At 39.9% G+C, this 10,748-nt stretch overlaps 1 protein-coding gene across 1 annotated transcript in view; it reads right to left on the reverse strand.

Annotated features, from left to right (window-relative positions):
• SLC28A3 (solute carrier family 28 member 3) overlaps positions 1–2,368 on the reverse strand; it is a 135,447-nt gene extending 133,079 nt beyond the window's left edge. Inside the window, exon 1 of the mRNA XM_044678073.1 lies at positions 2,142–2,368. The gene's annotated coding sequence lies outside the window, so the exon portion shown is untranslated. The remainder of the gene's footprint in view (positions 1–2,141) is intronic.
• Between the last annotated feature and the right edge of the window lie 8,380 nt (positions 2,369–10,748).

A 10,748-nucleotide genomic window follows, 5' to 3' on the forward strand; every position in this document is an offset into this window, starting at 1 on the left:
AGAGGAGAGGAGAAGGGATGGGAAGGGAGGGGAGAGGAAGGAAAGAGAGGGGAGAGGAGATTAGGGAATGAGAAAGGGGTTTAAGGAGGGTTGAGGGTGGGTCAAAAGGGAAAGCTTCTCTCCAACAAGTGCAAGCCTATTCACACAACAGGGAAATCCTATCAAAGTTAGACTTGAAGACTGATCTGTTCTCTTAGATGTAAAATGAGGGGACTAGGTTAAATGATGTCTAGGTGTCTTTGAATGTTTACTGAATTTGTCTTGATCTCATCTTCCTTAAAACTACCTTAGTTTCCATAGCTGTAATGTAAAGGGCAATTGAACTGGATAATCTTTTAATGTCTAAAAAATATACTTTGATGCCCCAAAGCCAAAGTCATCATTTTATGCTACAAATAGTCTCTCCATAGCTCATTATTCTCCTAGTCCTTTTACTAGTCATCCATCACCACAGCTCTTCATCTAGGATTACTTCTAACTTGTATGTTTTTAAAAACCCTTACTTTCTGTCTTAGAATCAACAAGGCAGAAGAGTGGTTAGGGCTAGGCAATGGGGGTTAAGTGACTTGCCCAGGGTCACACAGCTAGGAAGTGTCTTGAGGTCACATTTGAACCCAGGACCTCCCAGCTCTAGGCCTGGCTCTCAATCTTCTGAGCTACCCAGCTGTCCCCTCTAATTTGTATTTTTGACTAACCTCTGACCTGGTCTCCATTCCTACCCCTCCTCCCCCAATCCTGCAACTCTTACCTACCACTACCACTGACATACAAATCTTTCTCAAACATTATTTTCATTCATAAACCTCCAAGGACAAAAACGATCATCAGTTTTCCATTATCTGTAAGGTAGGTCTAAACTTCCTGACCTGGCATTCCAAGATCTTACCACTCTAATTGAAATCTTTATTGTTTTCCTCATTATTCCTTGAGCAAGCCCCTTTTTTCCCCTCTTGGCCCTTCCGAATGTGCTATCAGTGAGAATTCATTATTCTCACAGGCGCATCTTAACCTCTATAACAAAAAGAATGCTTTTTGTAGATCTCAGAATAACTTTAATAACTCATAACTTTAAAAAGTATATGATTATCATCCAAGGTCCATATCCTTTCCTATTACATCTTTGAAACCTTTCTAAACTATCCCAGGCTACACGTACTTAAGAAAATTTTTTTAAAATCCCTATAAAATGTTTGTTTTTGTTATTCTTCTTCAGGACATATAGCATTTACTGAGCATCCATAATATGTGCTATACAAAAATAAACTCTTACCTTCTGTCTTAGAATTGATACTAAATATCTTAGAATACATACTAAATATCCATTTCAAGGCAGAAGAATGATACAAGGCACTTAGGGTTAAGTGACTTGCTCAGGGTCACACAACTAAGAAGTATCTGAAGTCAGATTTGAACCCAGGACTTCTGATCTTCAGGCCTGATTCTCTATCCACTGAGCCACCTACTTGCCCCTAATATGCTCTAATTTATGGCTTGTAATTTTTTTATGTCAATTTCTTGTCTTCTCAGTTTAATTGTCATCTCCTTGAGAGAGGGGACTGAACCTGACATTTACTTTTCCTGTACAAGGAGGAGGGCATTATACTTCTTTCTCTCCTTATGCCTCTTAAAATCAATCCAATAAAAACTGTATTACATGAACAGCAATAACTCTTCTCTACATAGCTAAATACTTTCTTCTCAAGAACCCTGAGGGGCAAGTAGTATATTATTCCCATTTTACAGTTGAAATAGCTGAGGCTACAGAGCCTTGCAAATGATCTTGCAGTGACTTAACATCTAAAATAGGATTTGATCACAACTCTCATGCCCAGCACAGGACCCACAGCTCCAGAGTTAACAAGATGACTTATTTATCTTTAGTAATAAATTCACACGCAGTGGCAAAATGAATGAAGGCAGTGTTCTCTGACAGAGTAAACTGGAAAACATGAACAAACAAAAGAAAGAAAAAGCATTCCTTAAGCTTAATATATATCTAGTACTAGGTAAACAAGGTAGAAGCAGAGCCCATCAGCGCTTGCCCTCAAAGAGATTCCTTCTTAACGGAGAAGACTCACAAATCTTTCACTGTGAGACTGCATTGAGTACATATGAGAAAAAATTAATTCTTCAGTACTTACCCTTTTAAAGTAGTAGATCCAAGTGAGGTTTCTCTTCTCCGTCCTGGCCCTGGCTGTAGCCTGCCTGGCTCTTCTGCTTTCTAGGGGGCTGGAGCAGAATCTACTGAGCAGGGCAGAACTCAGTGAAAACCGTTGATGAGATGAGGTAGATATAAACCTTTTCCTTTCCCATAGACTCCCCCAAGCAAAGACTTTCTTTCTTTTAAATGATTAAAGACACTAAAGAAATTTACAAAAGAAGTTTCATAGTCCACAAAGTGCGATAGGGAAATCTTTGTGCCTGCAGCAAAAACTGATTGCTCTCTGGGTGAGTGGCAGTGTTTACAAGGGTGAATTCTGGTTGGTTTTGGTGACTCTTTCCTATGCAAATTTAATCTTACTGTAGTGGTGTAAATGAATAGCTTTTAAAGTGAAATTGATGGGATTAGGCTTGAGAACTCTGATCAATTTAGAGACCCATCAGAAAGATAAGACAGAGATAATTGATTCAAGGTGCTGAGTGAGACTTAGATTTTTGCCTTGGCCAATGTGGGGATGTGTTTTTATTACAGAATTGTTTTTTTGGGGGGCAGCTGGGTAGCTCAGTGGAGTGAGAGTCAGGCCTAGAGACAGGAGGTCCTAGGTTCAAACCCGGCCTCAGACACTTCCCAGCTGTGTGACCCTGGGCAGGTCACTTGACCCCCATTGCCCACCCTTACCAATCTTCTACCTATGAGACAATACACCGAAGTACAAGGGTTTAAAAAAAATACTTAAAAAAAAAAAAAAGAATTGTTTTTTTTTTCTTTTTTTTTCTTTCAAATGGGGGGAGGAGATAAAATGGATTTTTGTTCACTTAAAAAAAAAGAAAAGAAATGAAATTGGCAAGGTCACTCTGCAGCTTTAGATAAAAGATCAGGGTGATTAGTGGGGTCCCAATGGCCATTTGGTCCAACCCTCTCACTTAATAGATGAGGAGCCGATAACTAGTGAGTTGACATGTCATCAGCAAGTTACACAAGCAATGAATAGAAGAGACTAGAATTTGAATCTAGGTCTTCAGATTTCAAAAGAAACCCTTTGTGCCACATTGTCTTCATGTTTTCTTTTCTCTTTCTTAGTCTTTCCTCTTGTAGTTTATAAACCCATGATATCTATCCCTCCTTACCCTATGTAGTTTCCTACCCTCCCTAGAATTGGAACCCTTTGCCCTTTAGTAGATGGTTTTTAGAAATTATTGTAGCCATGCTGTAAAAAATCACCATGTGATGGTTCATTTTTGGGTAATGAGCTGATTGGCAGTTTGATTAGGCTGGTCCTCAGAAGTCAGGCTAAAGGGGGCAATTGGATGGTTCAGTGGATTGAGAGCCAGGCCTAGAGATGCCAGGTTCTGGGTTCAAATTTGACCTCAGACACTTCCTAACTGTGTGACCCTGGGCAAATCACTTAACTCCCATTTCCTAGCCCTTACTGTACTTCTGTCATGGAACCAATACACAGTATTGATTCTAAGATGGAAGGTAAGGGTTTAAAAAAAAAAAAAAAGTAGTCAGGTTAACTCTGGCCCATACTTAAGCTTTTCCAATTCACTGTGACTCAAATCAAGCTTATCATTTTGCCCAAGTCTCCTCTTCCTTCTGACTTCACTATTCTGTCTAGGGATCACTAGTTACCTGGACTCCCATGTTAACAAGCTTAAAGTTAGTTCTCTTCAATTCTTCCCTCTCTTTCATGTCCTCTAAGTTACTATTTATCCATCAGTTCCTTCCTCTGTTTCCTCCTCTCTATAGTCATCACCACTACCCTAGTTTAAGTGTTCATCACCAGCTTTTTGAACTGTTGTGATCCAAGGCTACGACCTCCCTGTCTCCGCTTTGCCAATCCCTCCCCTCCTCATCTCCAGTCCATTGTTCACAGTATTTATGGACAGTTTTTATTTTTGAACATGCCCTTCTTCTATTCAAAAATGAAGCAGAGTTGGGGGCAGCTGGGTAGCTCAGTGGATTGAGAGCCAGGCCTAGAGACGGGAGGTCCTGGGTTCAAATTCGGCCTCAGACACTTCCCAGCTGTGTGACCCTGGGCAAGTCACTTGACCCCCATTGCCTACCCTTACCACTCTTCCACCTATAAGTCAATACACAGAAGTTAAGGGTTTAAAATTTAAAAAAAAAAAATAAAAAAAAAAATGAAGCAGAGTTATTTTGCGGGCAGAGCCATGGACCTGGAGTCAATAAGATCTAGGTTTAAATCACATCAAATACTGGCTGTGTGACCTTCAGCAAGTCACTTATCTTCTCTGAGCCTTAGTTTCTTCATCTGTAAAATGGATATATTGGAGTTGATCTATAAGGCCACTTCTAGTTCTAAATGTATAATAGTTTTTTAAAAAAATTAAATTTCTTATTTATTTATTTTTAGCATGCTTTCCTTTTTAAATTTTGAATTCCAGATACTCTTCCTCCATCTTATCTTCACTGAGAAGGCAAACAACATGATATCAATCATATATGAGAAACCATGTAAAATACATGTCCATATTAACCATACATCAAAAACAAAGCAAGAAATAAAAATAAAGTAAAAAAAATACTTTAGTTTGCACTCAGTTCAACAGTTCTCTTTACCTTTGGAAGTTCCTCCCTCCCTCCCTCCCTTCCTCCTCCTCTTCCTCCTCTTCCTCCTCCTCCTCCTCCTCCTCCTCCTTCTTCTTCTTCTTCTTCGTCTTCGTCTTCTTCTTCTCTCTTCTTCTCTCTCCCTCCCTCTCCCTCTCCCTAAATGTATAATCCTAAGCAATGTTTAGTGATTCTCTACTGCCTAAAAAATAAAGTTCAAGAATAACAGCCCAGGTTTTTAAGACCCTCCAAATTCTGACACTACTTCTATTCTTTATCTTAATATTACTTCCCTTTACTCACTGTGTTTTTTTCAGGATGTATAATTCTCTGCCTCCCAAAACACATCTGAACTTACCTACCTTTTTTGTTATCATATTTGCTGTGCCTTGTGCCCAGAATGTTTTCCCATCCCTTCTTGGACTATTGATTTTTCCCCTTGGTACTTTAATGATCATCTCAAATACACCTGCTCTATGAAGCCTTCTCTGATTTCCATACCCATTTCCCTCTAAAGATCAACCCTTTCAGATCTTAAGGAATATTTTGTTTTATAGTTCTCAAATAAATTTATCATTTTAACATAATAGTTCCTTGTATCTTATCCCCTTGCTGGATTATAGATGCTGTATCACAGTGATGGCAAACCTATGGCATGGGTGCCAAAGATGGCATGTAGAGCACTCTCTGTGGGCAAGCAGCCATTCTCCCCCCAACCAGAATTTATTACTAAAAAGGCAGAGAGACTCGGGAGGACCTGCTCCCCTTCCCCTTTTCATTGTGCCTGATGATCTAGTCAGTGAAAATTTTTTCACGTCTCCTGCCCCTCTGCCCAGCAGCCCAATGGGAGTGCTTTCTCCCTCCTCTGTCTGGAGTAAAGGGGTGGGGCTGGGCATACCCAGCATGTGGGGGGAAGGAGCACAGCACATGGTCTCTGGAGGGGGGCGGACATGGTACCCCATCTGAGGGGTGGGGCCTGGCACAACATCTCTAAAAGGTTCACCATCACTGCTCTATTGTATATACACTATGTCTCTGTTGACCCCACATGATATTCTACACATAGGTGGCTTTTGTTTTTAATTTACGTGTCACTGGAGGAGGGAGGCATCCCATCCTGAGAGTTCATTGGTGAAAGAAACTCTACAGAAGGAAACTCCATCCACCAATATAAATCCTTTTTTTATTTAGGTAAAAAAAATTACCTTGAGATTTGGCCAAGGTGGGATAAGTGACCTACATGGCCAATAGCCAAGATGTTTCACTGACTAGATTTACCACATTTTTGTGATGCTTAATGTATGTTAATTAGTCTATTGATAGACCCTCCAGGAGAACAGACTCTGATATATTTGAACTCTTGAATACTCACAAACCTAGGGGTACAGGAAGTACAAATAGGGGATATAGAAATATCTAGAAATTAACTCTATTAGACCTTTGAAAGGAACTATTCAATTATGTTGTATGTATTTGCATGGAAAACTCTAGAATTTATATTCTTTAATATAAAAAACCCCAACCTTGCCTTCTGTCATAGAATCAATGCTATGTATTGGTTCCAAGGCAAAAGGGTGGAAATGGCTAGGCAGTGAGGATTAAGTGACTTGCCCAGGGTCATACAGCTAGGAAGTATCTGAAGTCAGATTTGAACCCAGGCCTGGCTCTCTAACCATTGAGCAACCTAGCTATCCCCCAGGTCTGGCATTCATGCTGCAGGGGGCTGCTCCCTCCCCCCCTCTCCTTGTGCATCTGAGGACATTTCTCACACCACTCGCCCCTGTGCTCAACAGCCCAATGGGAGCACTTCCTCTCTCCCCTGTATAGGGTAAGGTGGGGGGCTCACATGCAGTGTGAGGGCTGCAGTTTGGGCACTTGGTCTTTAAAAGGTTTGCCATCACTGCCCAAGGTCAAGGATTCTTAGCTTGGGGTCCTGGACCTCCAAAAGGTTGATTGGGTAGATTTCAGGGCGATGGGAAAAATGCATTTTTGTTTTAATATGATTGATTTCCTTTATAATCCTGTGTATATGTTTTATTTATTTTAAAACATCTTGAGAAAGGGTCCCTAGGCTTTGCTAAACTTGCAAAGGGGTCCATGGCACAGAAAAGGCTAAAGAAGTCCAAGTCTTCCAGAGATCTAGAATAATAATAATAATTGCTGGATACGTGTGTTAACACAGTTGATCTATCATCCTATAATTGTCACTGGTATCCAATGAGCCTTACAGACAGTTAAAGAGTGGCTGATATAGACTTGAATGAGGAAGCTTTTGCCTGAGATAAACACACAAACATCTTTTAAAAGGAAATCAGGGTTTATAAGTTACTTACTCTCAGAGACTCCTAGTTTTATCAAATTATTGTTAATAATTAGTTTATGTTTGTCTTTGCCAGAGGAGACCTGGCTGATTATTAGACTTCATTTTACCTGTTAACAAAGCTCATTATTATTTGGCTAATGCATGTCAGGCTGTTGGGCTGAAAATGACGAAAGCTTCCAGGAACCGAATGCATGTAAATCTCCTGTGTGAAGTATGACCCGGGAATGTCACAGGGAGAACACTTTCATTAGTCAGGGCACACGGAGGCTGCAAGCGAGGGCTACTTTAAATTGAAGATGCTAGCTGAGGCTGACTTTGATATGCCTGTCTTCCTAGAAGTTGCTCAGGGATGAATGGACCGAAATATATTTTCATCCAGTGAAACTTTTAGAAAATTAAAAAAAAATCTTTAAAAGTTACACTGGCTCTTTTAGGTGGAAAAACTTCTCTTAATCAATCACTCATTATTTACTTGATTCAGCCAGGGGAAATTCCTGAGTTGGACTTGACTTTCAAAGAAGAAAAAAAAATAACTGAGCATAAGTTGAGATGGAAACTTCAAGGGGGCAAAGGGGCATTAATGTTGGTTTCACTTCTGCTTAAGGGAGCAGGAGGGAGCCTTCTTCTTTTTAAAAAAAAAAAAAATCCTTACCTTTTGTCTTTGAATTGATTTTTTGTATTGGCTCCAAAGTAGAAGAATGCTAAGGGCTAGGCAATTGGGGTTAAGTGACTTGGCCAGGGTCATACTGCTGGGAAGTATCTGAGGTCAAATTTGAACCTGGCATTTTCCATCTCTTGGCCTTGGCTATTGATTCACCTAGCTGTTTCTGGAATCCTTTTCTTTAGGAAAGTTGAGAGATAACATGCTGAGAGGCCTTGTGAGAGTAATTGCTGCAATTATTTCTCACACGTGAAATATTTTTTTTGTCCTTTATGACTGTAGAATTCCATACCCATCCTTTAAACTTGAAATTTTGTCTATTGCTAACTTAGAATGTATACTTCTTGAGGGTAGAGACACATCAGTAGAATAGTGCCAGGCAGAAGCTAGATTGCAAAGGGCTAAGGAAGAGTGGCTGATAAGGATGTGAAATCATTTCTTTTTTTTAAATATTTTATTTTTTAGAAACATTTTCCATGGTTACATGATTCTTGTTTTTACTTTCCCCTTCTCCCCCTCAAACTTCCCCACCTCCATATCCAATGCGCATTTGAAATCATTTCTTTTAGTTGCTTTTAAAAGATGTTCAATAGAGAATGGTAGGTGATAGATGGCACCGAAGGTGGGAAGGATTGAAGCCTCCAAGCAAGTTTTAAAAGAGGACAATTGTTGAGGAATTCTGAGCATACTTGTGAGCATATGGGCAAGAGTCAGTGGAAAGGGAGTGATCAAAGGTCTCTGAGAAATGTGTTGGAAGGGCAAGAGAAGAAAAGAGCGAAGACAGAGTTGAAGAAGAGGAAAGAAGGAAAGGGAAAAGAGAAAGGAGGAGAGAGACACACACATACAGATAGACAGAGACAGACAGAGAGGGAAAGAGGGAGAGAGGGAGAGAGAAAGAGAGAGACAGACAGACAGATAGAGGCAGAGACAGAGACAGAAACAGAGAGAGAGGAGGAGGAGAAAGGGAGAGAGAGTTGGGAAGATAACAGGAAAGAAGAGGAGGCCTGGAAGAAGTAGCATAAAAGCCATAAGTAGGGAGATGATCCTAAATGAAGAGTGGAAATAGAAAGATCTCAAAGTCCAGTTGAATTGAGACTGAGTAGAAGCAGAGGAAAAGGATTATTGGCATTGAGGGCCCATGTGAGGTTAAGCACCATAAGTGATAACTCATATTTACATAGATCATTAATCTTTACGAAATACTTTGCTCACAACCCCCTGGAAGGGAGACAGCTCAACTCTAATCAAATGCATCCATTCTCTATATAAGGAAATATGATCAGAGAGATTTAGTTCCAGAATATATAGCTGGTAAGTAGAGGACGCAGACCTCATAACTCTGGTCTGATTCCCTATACAGTGCTGTTCTTATTGCACTCTGCTGTCCCATTTAGGACCTCATTGTTCTCCAGAAAATAAAGTCTATTCTTATTGATATCTTTTCTAATTTCCCACAGAAATGTGTTGACTCAGTCTGATTTTTGAGACCTTTTTTCTTTATCCTTGACCCCCTAAATGCACATCTGATCTAGTCACCCAAATGACTTTAACATAACTTCAAAAAAAGTTAATGTCTCGTTTCAGTCTATTCTAGCAAGTTTGGGGACTCTGAGACTTTCTTAAAATCAGCAGACTAGTTAGTGATACTCAAAGCAACAGACCTTTCTTACTCTGGAGGACAAGGAAAGGCTAAAACTAGCTTGGAGACACATTGGGGTAGGAGCATGGGACAAAGGAAACAGGGTCAGGGGAAGGGTACATCTGAGTCTCAGTCATCAGAAATACTAAAGTACAATTCTGTCTTTGTCAGCAGAGGGGTGGCCACTGGTCCTTGGGTTTGATCATCGTTAAGGGTCTTCCAAGGAAGGATTCCACAAGAGGCTTTCTTTTGGACCTGACACAAGATTTAGTCAGTTTCCACACCCATTTCAAGTTGGGAATTGGGATTCCTGGATGCCTTGTCCTTCTTATAGATAGGCAATTTATTTCTATGAGGACTAAGGGCTATTTAACTCCCAGGATTGTTGTGAGGATAAAATGAAATAATATTTGCTAAAGGCTTTCGTAAATTTTAACGCACTATATGTTGTTGCTCAGTTTTTATCATGTTTGGTGACCTCACTTGGGGTTTTCTTGGTAAAGATCCTGGAGTGGTTTGCCATTTTCTTCTTCAGTTTATTTTACAGATGAGGAAATTGAAGCAAAGTGGGTAAAGTGACTTGCCCAAGGTCACACAGCTAATAATTGTCTAAGGGCATATTTGAACTGAGATCTTTCTGATTCCAGGTCTGGCACACTATCCATTGCATCACCTAGCTGTCCCCAAAACTTAATAGTTATTATTAAGAGCCAGGTGAGGTCTTTGTAGTAGGAGTGATGGATTTGTATTCCATCTCTTATGGCATAGCCAGGAAGGTGCCAATTATCACGATGTATGGGAAGTAGATGCCAAGAAGAAAGAGGGAACAGCCTAATAAGGGGTTTAGGGGTTAATGATGGTGGGGGATTTATAGTGATAGCAATGAAAAAGAAGATAATAAAAGCATCAATGAAACATTAAAAATGGACAGAAGAGACTAGAAGAAGATTTAGAGGGAAATATAGATTTGTATGGCAGCTTTGGAAGCAATAAGCTAAATTTATTAAATATTTTAAAGGGAAAAAGGGGCCAAATTATACATAGTAGAGATTCTTTGTTTCATGTGCCACCCTCTGTTTCTCTTCTCCTGTATGTGTGTGTGTGTGTGTGTGTGTGTGTGTGTGTGTGTGTGTGTGTGTGTGAATATGCATGTTTGCTAGTGTTTCTTAAGTTTGGATTAAAAAAAAATTAGACAGAAAGTGATAACCCAGAAAAATCTTGTCAGGAATGCTATGCAACTACTGAGTACCAGGGAGAAAAAGTAAAAAAATAAAAATTCAATTTTCCCCACCTTTGAGGAGCTGACATTTTAACCTCTGTATTGACTAACACAAATGAGGTTTGTGGAGGAGGTGAATGTGAATTTTGGGAAAACATCTTACCCCCTCCAAAA

Source organism: Gracilinanus agilis, chromosome 1 (assembly GCF_016433145.1).
Source record: "Gracilinanus agilis isolate LMUSP501 chromosome 1, AgileGrace, whole genome shotgun sequence".
NCBI classification, from domain to species: Eukaryota; Metazoa; Chordata; class Mammalia; order Didelphimorphia; family Didelphidae; genus Gracilinanus; species Gracilinanus agilis.